We start from the raw sequence: 15,195 nt of genomic DNA on the forward strand, positions 1-15,195 counted from the left end.
AGGGTGGGTAGGGGGAGCATCAGGAAAAATAGCTAATGCATGCCGAGCTTAATACCTAGGTGATGGGTTGATAGGTGCAGCAAACCACCACAACACAAGTTTACCTATGTAACAAACCTGCATTTCCTGTACGTGTATCCTGAAACTTTTTTTAAAAAGCGGGAGTGGGGAAGGAGAAAAGAATCTAGTGAAGTGAAAGTGTCTGGCACATAGTAGATACTCAATAAAGGGCTGACCCTATTGTTACTGTGATAGAACTAATAATGCTAATATGATTTTATTATTTTTAATGAAGCCTCTTAAGAGGAATTAGCATTAAAACTGTGATACGTAATTTTTAGTTATCAATTGCTGCCTAACAAAATCATCACAAATTTAGATATTAAAAACAACACTCATTTATTGTCCCACAGTTTCTGTGGGTCAGGAATTCAGGGGCAGCTTTACTGCATCTTCTATGTCATGATCTTTCACAGGCTGCAATGAAGTTTTTAGCCAAAATGGGAGTCTTTTTTTTTTTTTTTTTAGTTAATTGGACTTTATATTTTAGAGCAGTTTGAGGCTCACAGCAAAATTAAGCAGACGATACAGAGAGTTCCTTTCTACCTCTGTCCCCACACAGGCACAGCTTCTGCCACCGTCAACATCCCCAACCAGAGTGGTCCCTTTGTCACAGTCAATGAACCTACATCAACACATTATTACCACCCAAAATCCATGGTTTACGTTAGAGTTTACTCTTGGTGTTGCACATTCTATAGGTTGGACAAATGTATATTGATATGTGTTCATTATTATAGCATCATATAGAGTAGTTTCACTGCCCTAAAACTCCCCTGGGCTTCCCCTATTTATTCCTCCCTCCCCATATTATCTCAGATTTCGACGGGGAAGGATCTGCTTCCAAGCTCATGTGTTTGTTGACAAAATTCAGTTCCTTGCAGCCTGTTGGACAAAGGACCTTAGTCTCTTGTGGGCTGTTGGCTAAAGGCCACCATGCTGTCCCCTCTACAGGGCATCTCACAGCATGGCAGCTTGCTTCCTCAATGCCAATAAGGGACCCTGTCTCTCAGCTAGACAGACTTTGCAATTCTATATAACATAGCCACAGAAGAAACATCTCATCACCTTTGCTGAATTCTTTGGGTTAGTGGTCAGCAGTCCCACACACACTCAAGAAAGAGAAGAATATATGGGCTATGAATAAAGCAGTATTTGGTTTCATGTAAATGATACCTTAAAATAATTAAAACTGTTCAAAGAAGGAATGGGCCATACTATGAGGAAGTGTTGGCACTGGCTAAATAGTTCTGTCAAAGATATTAGGGATTAAATGGGGCATGATGGACAATGAGGGTGGCTCATTTCTGAATTACCTTCATAGTATGATGTGCTATCATTAAGATATTCCTGATAGTGCTTCACTAGCATTTTTCTTGAATCATTCTAGTTGTTAGCTTAAAGGAGACAAACGTCTTCTTAAGAAGTGGCTATTTAGGAAAAAAAGGAGTGAGACTGGCTGTCTAAATATCACCCTCTGCTATTCCTACACATTTGTGAAACTTAAACATTCTTATAAAATTCAGCTGTTTTTTTTTTCTGCTATGCCTTTGAGAAGTCATTGTATAAGCAATAACCTGATGAAAATATAGTTATATGAATTTTTTTAAAAAAACAATTATGATGTTGACAGAGGAGGTCTAAATGGAGTCCAAAGTAATGAATTTCATGATTGTCATTCCACATTTAGAAAATAGTAGTTGAGCTCATTTTAAATACTTGTTGAGAGCCTAACCCATTTTGCTGAGATTCAGAATGAAGGCTTGGAGTCCCAGCTTCCCTTCTGATAATTACTTCTGTGTGACATTGGACAAATTTCTTAACTACCCTGTACCTCAGTCTTATCCTTTGTAAAACTGGAGGTAATAATATTACTCTTTAAATGGAGCTGTTTGGAGGATTAAATCAATTAATTTCTATCAAGCTTTTTCATGGCATGTCCTATGTGCTTAACAGGTACTAGCTATTATAATACCATTTAATCAGAATGGATTGAAAATAGAGGCAATAGTGGCTTTTGGAAATTACATACAGAGTTTTCTAACTAAGAAACTTTTGTGTGTATGTATGTAAATAGCTATCATGAATTAACAAAATTCATGATTTACAGAGCACATACAAAACGATTCATTTCCCCTTTGTGGCAGTTTGATTACAATTTTTTTTTTTTACTCTTAACGAGAATCTTGGATGAGATTAAGATGCAAGAAACAGGTCGTTTCTCAGATTTTAATAATAGCAGTGTAATGAAGCCTTTATCTCCCAATTTAATTAATAAATTGTCCTCTTTTTATCCAAAAGCAGGAATAGCTTTGGTAAATAATCAGCCCGCCAATATTTGTCAAACATTTCACAGTAAATTGCTATCATTTGGATTACAGATGTATGCAGTTCACAAACTCTCTTCCTGGGTTTTCCCAGGACCAATGTGCAGCTAAATCAGCTCAAAGAGAACATGAAGATTTGGAAGAACTGATTTGAATATATTACAAGACGTTTCACAAAGGTCCTAGTTTACATTCTTGCACAGACTTGAGCAATGCTAATAAATTGCCCTGGCTAAAAAGGCTGTTTCCTTTCCCTTTCCCTTTCTTTGTATGTGGGAATTTATAGATGAAAAATTTTACATTGATGGTGAGAGAGTTTCAGAATTAACCCCTGGTTTGAAATGCTGTAGCCTGCCAGTATGTCTTCACCACTTTCAATCCCCTTGTCAACTGGGTGTCTTTTTCTTTAATTTGTGAAAGTCATGCTAATTACCATGAGGGTGTAGCAAAACAGGGCACAAGCGGGTTTGGACCTCAGAAATATCTTTATTCAGGACTAATTAGGTACTAATAGTTTCTAAGATCTGCTATTTCATCCTCCATCTCTATCCTGCCATTCTTTTTGTTTTTGAGAGGAGGACACATTTTTGCACATTTTGTACAACTATCAAGTCATTCCTTAAGAAAAATAAAGACAACCTTCCAGCAAGCACAAATAGACTTATTCCATGAACCCATGATGCCAGACAACAGAGACCTCTGCTAAGGTGAGGGCATTCGATTTACAGTGTCTCCACCTTTCTCTCTTCCCAGTGCCTACTACCATAAATGCCCTTTCAATCTTTGCCACTATTTATTTTGTAATGTGACCGCCTGTGTCTCAGCTACTAGACCAAGACAGCCAGCTGATTTCACATACCATTAAATAGAAAATAGACATCATTGTCTCAAGCTATAAATTTTTACACACACACATATATACATACAACACTTGAAGGTATAGGTTCTTGTCCAGTTAGAAGGAATAAGAGAGAAAAAAATTGAATAAGAACAATATTCAATTTTTTTCCAGAATGTCTCAAGTTTAATATAGAGACGTGGTACAGCATAAGAATACTCTTGAGTCAGACTATCTGATGTTTCTTCTGGAGGCCTTTGGAAAAGGTATTCAATGTATTGGTCCCTTAGTCTTTTTATCTTTAAAATGGGATTAATAATGGAGTCTCCATGATAGGATTGTTGTGATAATCAAATGTGTTAATACATGTAAAGTGCCTAGGTAGTCCATCATAAAAAATTAATCAATACTAGGTGGAAGAAATATGAATAGTTGTAGTAGAGTAGCAGCAGCAGCAACAGGAAATTATGTTTATTGTCCTGAGTCCAGTAGCACATGTAATGTATACACTGCCGACGGAAGCCTTCAAATCACGAGTGTCTGCCTTTCGTGTTCCAGTCTACCACTAAAATAAATTTAAAATAAAAATAAAATAAACTTTTTGTTCATGTCAATGGCAAATATTTCATTGAAATTCCTAATTTGTGGGTCATAATTTACTTTGAGGATGCAGAAATATTCTTTGGCTCATTAACTGGGAGAAATGTTGCTTTCTAACCCAATGTAAGAACTTAGTGCTTCAGCTGTTAGTACGGCCACACAAACTCGTTCTGGCAGAGCATCCACGGTGCTTCACATGGGGTCCTTTTTTATTAGTGCAGTGTTTACCACCTGTGAACACATCACATGTAAAAAGAGACTTTTACAATTAGCCCTTTTCAGAACGAATTCTGAAGTTAATGCATTTTGAATGAATTCACCTTTTTTTTTTTTTCTTATCCATATTACTCTTGGTGTAATGCCTTTTATATTAAAAGAGAATTATTTACTTGATTTATTTTTACTTTTTTCAAAAAGCAAGTAAAAAGCAGGGACTAAAATAAATAATGTAACATATTAAGTAGAACTATTTATTGTTATTCTCTACCTTATGTAGATTTGGGTACCTTGATTAATAAAGTACAATAATACTATTTGAATTCAGGTATTTCTATTATGAGAGCTAATGTTTGTCATGCTCTTACTATGGGACAGATGATGATAAAGTATTCTTATATGTATTTCCTTAATCTTCTAGTAACTCTATGAAGTGGGTATCATGATAGTTCTAGTTTTACAGATGAAAAAATCTAGGGCGCTGAGGAGAAAAGCAACCTTGCCAACACCTCACCAATTGCTGTAGATGGCCAGGATTTGTGTATTGGGTCTTGTCCTAAACCTCTCCCTCCACCCTTTTTTAAACAAATATTCTGCCACTAAAAATAATAGCTTCTGACATTGTCTTTACAATTCTAATTTGTTGATCCTCCATTTTTCAGATGAGGAGGTTGAGGCACAAATGGGTGGAATAATTTTTGCAAAGTCAGGAGTTGAACCCAAGCATTCTGGCTCTCCTGACTCAGCTGGGGACACAACTGCGTTCTGTTGATCAAGAACACTGTGTTCTGTTGATCTGTTGATCAAGAAAGGTCTTTTCTATTTGGACTGGCTTTTATTTATTGGTAGCAAAGTTGAGTCTTTCAGAAGTATGTTGTCTACCAAGTGTTAGTCTACCTGGCCTGAAATGGCCACTATTAGGGTCCCTTGTGTCATTTAAGGCAATGTCTCTTTGCATCTGACCCCATTAATACAGTTGCATCCATTCACACATTAGCATCCTTTAATACAACATCAGGGAATACTCTACTGTAGCTTTAGGAAAGAAGGTCCCGAGAAAATAGGTCACAGTATTGGTGAATTTAAACAAGTGATTGGTGGAAGAGACAAGAAAGATTGCGGTTCAGTTTCTCCTCAGGTCCCGAGAGAGCCCTGAAGTGAGAAGAGGGAAAGTAGCTAGGCAACCTAGGTGAATCAGGACCCAGAATTCCTCAGCAGGGAGCCAGCATGTTTTGAGTCTACCAACTGCACGAACACCACAATCTCACTCACCTCAAATCCTCACCCATTTCTAAAGAGTAGCAAAGTCCTATTGTTCTACAAAGCACTTTCTCAGATAGTATTTCATTTCTTGTGCACCAGTACCAGCCACAATACAAATACCAAATGAAGCCTGTGGTACAGCTAAAATGTTTTACACACGTTTAGAAGATTTGGGGGGCAAAGAATGAGAGAAAAAAAAGTCTTTTAGTTTTTAGTTGTAAAATGACAACCTTTCAAAATGGAACAATAACAAGGAAGTATACAGGGGATATGTATGTAGATTTGGAGACTGCTGTTTCAATGGTTGTTGAGAAAGATAGAGGTTTGTTAAATGTGGTTTTATTTCTTCATCAGTAACAGCTGGTCAATTCCGGACTATGATGAGGTATCACTTATGAATCAAAAAGTAACCCAAGTAATCCAAGTAACTATGATGGGGACAGCAGAGGGCCAGAGGTAAGTGAATGCTCTCAGTGACTGTTTTTTTTTTTTTTTTTTTTAAACTTACCGGACGTGGCCAGGCACGGTGGCGCATGCCTGCAATCCCAGCACTTTGGGAGGCTGAGGCGGGAGGATTACTTGAGGTCAGGTGTTCAATACCAGCCTGGCCAAAATGGCCAAACCCAGTATCTACTAAAAAATACAAAAATTAGCTGGGCACGGTGTCACGTGCCTGTAGTCCTGCTACTAGAGAGGCTGAGGCAGGAGAATCAGCTTGAACTAAGGAGGCGGAGGTTGCAGTGAACTGAGATCATGCCACTGCACTCCAGCCTGGGAGACTCCATCTCAAAACAAAACAAAACAAAACAAAATATAACAAAATAAAACCAAAAATCTTGCCAAATATGTTGAGAGGAAGATTAAAATACTTTGCCAGTATTTTAATTCTATGTATACTTTTTCAGTAGGCTGAATTGGACTTATCTTTTCACCTTGTTTATAAAAGGACAGAGATATCTTATTAGTTGAATTTAAATTAAAATGAAACATTACTGTAGTAAGAAGGCTGAGGGATTTGAGCTTTTGTCTCCTAATGACATATTTAGATAGGGTCTCCAAACACAATAAAATGAAATCACAAATCAAGAACTTCATAAGAAACAGTTATAATTGATAAAATAAACTCTTTTTTAGACAGCAGGAAGTTCTCACTAATTACATTCAAATCTAATTTTATTCTAAAATCTATGCATGTTTTGTCCAAAAATCTCATTCAATAATCTAGGAGAATTAAACAGAAAATGACACCTCTCCTTTTCTTACCTATTTTATTATTATTATTATCATCATTATTAATTATTCAGTCTAGGCACTGAAAAAGAAAAAAAGCACTATGTAAATATATTAATAATGAGATAAACCATAAATCTTTTATACCTGCTAAACTCCGACAGTGATTAAATATTGAAATAGATTCGCTTCACTGGAATGCAAAATAAAAAAAAAGAACAACAACAAAAAAACACAAGGATTCTTGCAAAAAAAAAAAAAAGTGCTGGCTGAGAAAATTTCATAATAGTTTCAAAGCTCTAATAAGCAAAGTGCCATAATATAATATACTAAATGACTCATTCTGAAACATTATGGCTTTGTTTGATGTGACAAATTGCTTTATAACATGTTAGTATCCACTGAAAATAAATCATATTACTTTATATTATGGCAGTATCTGTTTGCTCTTAATTATTATTTTTTTTACATATGACAACAAACCAGTGTTGCAAAAATGAAGACTTGTTTCCTGATATTTGTGAGATAGATATCAACATGAACTATGGGAATTAAAATGTCTCCGAATGATGGCTTAGACTTACTCTAGTGAGTATATATTTTCATGGTTTAGTGTTAAAGTGCACATTGATGTCTGCCATCTAAATGAATTCTTGACACTGAGCTGGCAAAATAAAAGCAACGTGAGTAAGTTAATACTCATTCATGTTACAAGTTCAAGAAAAAACACATATTTGATCTTTTTTAGGGACATATGGGAACATCCAAGGTTATAGAAATGTTATACATGATGAAGTTTAAATGTGAATGCATTATGACATTCTGTTGTATATTGCCAATATGTAATAATATATTGGGATAAATTGGATCTTGAAAGGATGTCTCAGCTCTTCCTCATTCTTTTCCCTTTCCCTCCCCTTCCCTTGTCCTTCCTTTCCTGTATATCAATTTAATCTTAATCCTTATGTAGAATAGAACAAAGCAAATATCTGTGGCAATAATGGGAGGGAGCCACATTTTTCTAGTGAAGGGTGCCCCAGGATGTCTCTGTAGCAGGAAATTCTGCAGGGAATGTTGAAGCCTGGCTGGGTTTAGAAGGCCATCAGTGCAGAAGGGTGGTCTGATGGAGACAGTAGGGCCAACTAGGGTGATGACCATGTTCACATACAGGGACACAAATCATGGTGTCAGAGTAGGGCATGGAAGGCATTCATGTTGGAGAGAAGGTAACAGCAAAGGCAGGATATTAGATGCAGAGGGATTGATCAAATAAGCGTATCAATTAAAAATAATGGGATACAGTTTTCTCACCATGAGAGACATGGATATACAAATATGGTAAGGGGAAAAACTAGATAGAATTCTAGGATGTTGGATTGAAATTACAGGTATTAAGGTGAACTTATGGTTTGCAATGTATATGTGACAGGGATGCAAATGAATGTAGATAAAGACATGAATGAATGTATTTTGTGTATGCATATGTGTATTGCATAGCTGTTTTCACTCAAGGGCCTGTGAATGGTGACACTCCAATACCAATAAGCACATTTAGCACACAGATCTTGGCTTCTAAATATCATTCTGGAGCTCCATGAAGAAGGGGGTAAATCTGTGGCTGAGAAAGGGAAAGTGCAAAGTGATCTTAAAACATCTCATTATGCCAGAAAATATGAAAGCACTAAGAAAAAAAATGGTCAAGAGGTTAAAGAAGCCAGATAAAAGGAATTCTCATTGGCCAAATCTGAGACCATATAGCATGAAAATAAGTGAGCATAGCAACAGATTGTAAACAATTAGATAAAACAGGAAACATGAGTCCATACAAATATAAATAAAGGAATTCATTGAAAGTTTTATGAAGAATGAGCTATTCATACAATTTTAAGTATCTCCCAATAAAATAAATATTAATTATAAGGGGAAAAAGTAACTTTACATTGGTAAAAATTGGAAGACACAAACTAAGTCAAGTGGCCAAAATGAACAAATAGAGATAAACTAATGGAAATCACATGGTATGTCAGAATGCAATGAGAAGAACACAGCATCACTTCAGTGATATTCTTTCTAAAGACACATCATCTAAATCTAACCGTGAAGCACCATTACATGAACTCAGATTGAAGGATGATTTTAAAAATAACTAGGCTGTGATCTTCAAAAGTGTCAAGGTTATTAATTCAAGGAAAGACAAAGAGACTGCTCCAAACTCAACCATATTAAAGACACATCACTGCTAAATGCAGCTTGTGATTCCGAATTGGATCCTTTGGCTGTAAAGGGCAATATTGAGACAACTGATGAAACTTGAATGAGATCTGAGGATCAGATGGCAGTAATTTTTCAGTTCTAATTTCCTGACTCTGATAAGTGTGCTGAGGTGATGTAGGGAATGTCTTTGTTTACAGGCTACTAGGTGGTAATATGGCATTGGGTTGGCAATTTACCCTCAAATGGTTCGTGAGAAAGTTCTGTTACTGTACTTGTAATTTTTCTTTAGGTCTGTGATTGTTCCAAGTTTCTATAAATGATAAAATCTTGTGTATCAGAACCTCCCACAATGCAATTTGCTATTCTCCCAATTTAAAGATAGTTGCAATAATTCAGATTGCTTCAACAATCTCTGAATTTTAATGGATATAATAGATTGTTACCACCCTAGAGAATTTCTATATCATTCAGTTATTTTTCCAGCTCACTTTATATCTCACTGTGATGTATTTACACATTGTACCCTGGGACCTAAGGATAATATGGATAATCAATTGTTCAACAGAATGGAATGCAAGCCCTAAGACAGGATATGCCATTCTTATATTTGGTTTTAAATATGCTTATTTAATTCCATGTTAGAGTAAAATCAGATAAAATTACAATTATAGTCATGTATTCTCCAGAAGTTAACTAAGCCCTAAAGTGATTAGCCACAAAGAAATTTTAATTACTTTGATGAAATCAGCCTTATAAGCAGCTGGAAATTTGGAGATCCAAGAAAATGATGGTATTTATTCTTAAAAAAAAAAAAAAAAAAATCCCAAGGAATTAAAATGCTTTGTCTGAGAGGAGCAGAGGAGTAACTCCCTGCCAGAACAACACAATTTGTATGCAACCATGTTCCATGTTCCTCCACAGTTATCTCAGTTTTAGTGTGCGTGTGGGGTTCCCGGATTACAAAGCGGCTAAGGTAGGCATGATACTGTTATGTGAATGATGGTACTAAGACAGACAATATGGATTATTGACATCATATTTTGCATAATGCCACATAAAACAACGGGCCTTGCATAGCAAATCTCTGCTGAAAAGGCTCATCCTTATCACATCACCATGGATCAGTGTGAATTTCTTTTTTAAAGCAGAGTTCTGACCAGGGTTGGGAGCCAAGTTCTTTTCTAACTGTGTTTATGCAAAGACTTCATTTCAGATACCTCTGGGCTGGAGCAGCATGTAAATTGTCAGTAAAAAATATTGCTAGCCTGAAGTTACCAATAGAGTCAGTTGTACAGCCAAATGTGCAGATTTGGCAAACCAGCTGTTTTCCCTGCTCAAGGAATTTTCGCATTGTGCTCCTGCTAAGCAAATCAAACAAGCATTATATCAGTGGCTTTTATATTGCAATGAAACTTGAGGCTTTGTGGAAATTTAAACAAAGCTTACTCAATATTTTATCTCTTCTTTTAATGATCATTTCTTCACTTGTTTCTTACATAAAAATTTCAAATATTGAGAATGTCTAAAGGACAAAATGTAATCCTACATTTTGGCATTTTCAACTACTATGAAGATAGAGGGAGAGGTAGGGAATGAGGCAGAAAGTAAGATGAGCTGGTTCTAAGAATACAATGTCCTTTCTTTTGTTTCTAAAATGATAGATCCACGAGGGCAGTTATTTCCGCTATTTAATTTACTATCATGGCATTCATCAGTGCATGAAAAAATGTCTGGTTGATTTCTGAATTTAAAAGTATTTATTTCTAGGGTAGACAAAGGTGACTTACATTACGTTCTTATGATGGGTTTAAATCATTATTCTTAATTTGGGAGGAGTTTAACCCTGAGAGGATGAAACCTCCTAAAATGAAAAAGAAAAGCTATCATTACTAATATCTCAAAAACATGGTTTTCCAGTGGACTCCCCTGTCAGATCAGAAGACAGTCCAGACCAAACCTTTCTTTGAGCATTATTCATTCTTCATTCAACAAATTTGTAGTATATATCTAGTATGTGTCAAAGACTGTAACACATGCTGTAGATATAAACACAAATGGACAACTTCTCTATCTTAGGATGTTTACTGAGGGTAATTGAGAGAAAGATTCTGCAGTACAATGTGATAAGTACTGTGAAATAATGGACACCACAGAGGTGTGGCTTTTGACCCGAATGATGTTAGTATTCATAAATAATAAGCATACAGTAACATAATAAAGTCTAATAAGAAACACAGCCAGAAAAGAAGTCTGAATAGTTATGTTGCCCTAAGTATAAAAGCCCTCACGTGTGTTTTGCAAGAGATGGGAGAGCTTCTGTCATTATTTGTATCATTTCCCCTGAGCTTTCTATCTACTTAGTAAGTCTATTTAGAAGGTCTTTGGTTTCTGCCCACTTGAAATCTTGCTAACAAAACCTTGCCATTTTAAAATTACCATTTCACAAGCTACTTTTTATTAGGCACTGTGCTAAGGGTTTTGCATTATCTCATTTATCTTTTAAAATATGCTGCAAAGGTCTAATATTAGCACCTATATGGAGCTTAAACAGATTTACAAGAAAAGAACCAAACTCTTACATTAAAAAGTGGGCAAAGGACATGAACAGACACTTTTCAAAAGATGACATATGTGTGGCCAACAAGCATATGAAAAAACTCAACATCACTGATCATTAGAGAAATGCAAATCAAAACCACAATGAGATACCATCTCACACCAGTCAGAATGGCTATTATTGAAAAGTCAAAATATAACAGATGCTGGTGAGGTTGCAGAGGAAAAAAGAATTCTTATACGCTGTTGGCGAGAGTAGAAATTAGTTCAACCTTTGTTGAACTAATTTTTTTTAGTTGTTGTGGACATTGTTTTTGTGGAAAACAATATGGCAATTCCTCAAAGAGCTAAAAGCAGGACTACCATTCAACCCACTAATCTCAATACTGGGTATATATCCAAAGGAATATAAATTGTTTTATCATAAAGACACATGCATACGTATGTTCACTATAGCACTATTCACAATAGCAAAGACATGGAATTAACCTAAATGACCATGAATAGTAGACTGGAGAAGGAAAATATGGTACATATATACCATGGAATACCATGTATCCGTAAAAAAGAACAAGATCACGTCCTTTGCCTGAACATGAATGGAGCTGGGGGCCATTATCTTAATTAATGCAGAAACAGAAAACTAACACAGAAACAGAGTACCAAATACCACACGTTCTCAGTTATAAATGGAAACTACATAATGAGAACACATGGGCACATTGAGGAGAGCAACACACACTGAGGCCTAGGTACAAGGAGGGAGAGGATCAGGAAAAATAACCAATAAATACTTGGCTTAATATCTGGGTGACAAAATAATCTGTACAACAAACCCCTGTGACACAGATTTACCTATGTAACAAATCTGTGTGTGTACTCTGCACTTAAAAGTTAAAAAAAAAATTAAATAAAGAATAAAAATAAAAAAAAATTTTAAATAAAAAATAGTATGCAAGTTAGATATTTCTATTCTTGCTACACAGAAGATGAAACTGGAATTTAGAATGCCTAAAAATTCGATCTAGTAAGAATCAGAGGCAGGACTATACTGTGCCCCATGACCTTCAAAAATCAAGTAATATTAAAAACTAAAAAATCCGCTTCATGGTCTTTCTGGCTCAGAACTGTGAAACTTGTCAGAATTAAAATGGAGTCACTTGGGTCAAACCCTGACAAACGGTATCTAAGAAGGCCATGAAGGGACATGGGTTTCTCACACATGATTGCCTGATGACACGAGCTATCACAAAAGATTCTGCCAAAACCACAGCTTTGCACAAAGGCCACTGCAACTGTCAGGTAAAACTGAGTAAAATGATAGAGAAAACTTTGGAAGTGGGGCTACTTTTGATTGAGTCATTAGAGAAGATTTCTCAGAAGAAGTGGTACTTTAGTTGAAATCTTTGAGATAAGGAGAGGCCAGCCAAGGAAAGGCCATAAAGAAGGGCAGAGAAAAGAACTATCCTGTGAGCACCTCGGTGGGAAACCAGCTTGGCATGTGCGGGAAGCCGAGAGAAGGTAGTGTGGCAGGATGTAGTCAGTGAGGGTAACAGGGACACCAAAAAATGTTAGAGAGAGGGGCTGAAGGAAAATTATGCAGCATTTGGTTGCCAGTAATCAAAGTGTAATGGAGACCACCAGAGATTTTAAAGCAAGGTAGCAAGACAGCTTGCTATACAATCCTTCAGAATAACAAGTGCAAAGGGATTTATTGCATTGGTTGAAACTGTGTGTAATTTATCAGCTAAGAGGAGATCATGAGTTGATTTTTCTTCATGTCTTCCTTAGAGGCTAATTTATTTCAGTTTCTCTTATTAACAATGTGAGACACTTACCTTCATATAGTGGTCCTGACCTTGTTCAAATCCAGCTGGATTTTTGATCCCACTTGCTTAGAATTTTAGGACTTTCATGTTGTCCACACATTTCAGGAGTTTATAGGTTGCAATCATGTTAATTCTTTCTGAGGAGTTAACACAGAAAATCTGGTAGCTTGCTCCTTTCATGTCTCCATTGGAACCTAGAACCATAATTAACCATGGTAAAACCCTGGGAAGACAGCATCTGGAAGATTCTTTATGTTAATGATTGATGATTTTGCTGTATATATCTGAAGCAATGGACCATGCCATACTAACTCAATAGAATTGCTTTGCACAAACATCAAAATTGATGACGTGAACCTGATTTTATTACTGAATTCCTGAGTTTCAGTTGCCCTCTCTGGTGGCATAGAAGAATGTACTAATGTGACCAGACTTCGTGAACATCTCAGGCCTTGACCCTTAACTGGGCTTCCCTGGGCAGAGACATTCTGGAGAATCTTCCTGTGACTGTTGGAGAAAAAGCCTGTTCTGTGTGGCCTGAGATGAAGAAGGACTCTAAAACTATTCCCAGCATCTATGGAATCTGCCTGATGCATATGTTTTCCCTACCATTGTTACTCCATATCATTTGCTATAATAAACTTTAGCCATGAGAACAAACTGATTTTGGGTCTTCTGAGTCCTTCTAGCAAATAACTGAATTTGGAATGGAGTGGGACTGCTGAAATACTGCCTAGCATTTGTTTCAGCTGATGGAAAAACTGTAGCACGTTTATGTTTGTTGATTAGGCTTGTTTCTTCTTTGGTAACTTCACTGCCTTGTTTTTTGTTCTTCCTGATAACTTATTACTAGGGTCAAGTTTTATATACAGTAGTGTCCCCTTATTCATAGTTTCACTTTCTGCAGTTTCACTTACCTGCAGTCAGCCTTGATCCAAAAATATTAAATAGAAAGTTTCAAATATAAAAGATTTAAATTGTGTACCATTCTGAGTAGCATGATGAAATCTCCAGCCATCCAGGTCCTTCTGCCTGGGATTTGAATCCTCCCTTTGTCCAGCATATCCCCACTGAATTCTCTACCTGACACTGGACAGTTAGTAGCTGTGTCAGTTATCAGACTGACTTGTCTCGGTATCACAGTGCTTGTGTTCAAGTAACTCATATTTGACTTAATAATGACCCCAAAGTGCAAGAGTAATAATGCTGTCAATTTGAATATGCCAAATAGAGTCCTTAAAGTGCTTCCTTTAAGTAAAAAGGTAAAAATTCCTGACAATAAGAAAAAAAATCATATGCTACAGTTGCTAAGATGTATGTGAAGAAAAAATCTTCTATCCATGAAAATATAAAGAAGAAAAATATTTGTGCAGGGTAGATACAGCGTTTAATACCATATCCAGTTATAGGCACCCACCAGGGGTCTTAGCACAGACCCCTGAAGGAAAGAGGGGACTACTGTATAGACATATGAGGAGATACAAAAACACATGGACATTAGATGGCTTTATGTTTATTTGTACATATACATTTATGTATACATGCATTTATATATTATATATGATATATATCACAAAATATAATATAGATAATTTATACACATACATTTATGTATATATGTAAATTTAAGTATATGTCATATAAGAAGAAAGTGGCTGGCCTTTGCCCTTGGTTCCTGAAGGGGAGACTCTGAATCCTTGAAATTTCCCAAGTAATAGGAATTTCTTTGTTATTCATGTATCATTGAGTTTATGCAAAGGTGATAATTCAAGTTAGGGACTGGTTACCAAAAAAAGGCAACCATGTGATTAGAGAGGCTTTGAGCTCGGGAGGCTAGAGGTGGCTAGAGATTTGGTTAAATCCACTTGCCTATGTAATGAAAACCCAATAAAAACCCTGGACATCAAAGCTTACTGGAACTTCATGGCTGATGAACATATTGACGTGCTAAGTGGGGTGATGTGCTCTGATTCCATAAGGAAAGTGCATAGAATCTCTGAATATTTGACACTCTAAGACTTCATCTATGTGTCTCTCCCTCTGCCTAGTCCTACATTGTATC

This window comes from Piliocolobus tephrosceles, chromosome 2 (genome assembly GCF_002776525.5).
Source record: "Piliocolobus tephrosceles isolate RC106 chromosome 2, ASM277652v3, whole genome shotgun sequence".
Taxonomy (NCBI): Eukaryota; Metazoa; Chordata; class Mammalia; order Primates; family Cercopithecidae; genus Piliocolobus; species Piliocolobus tephrosceles.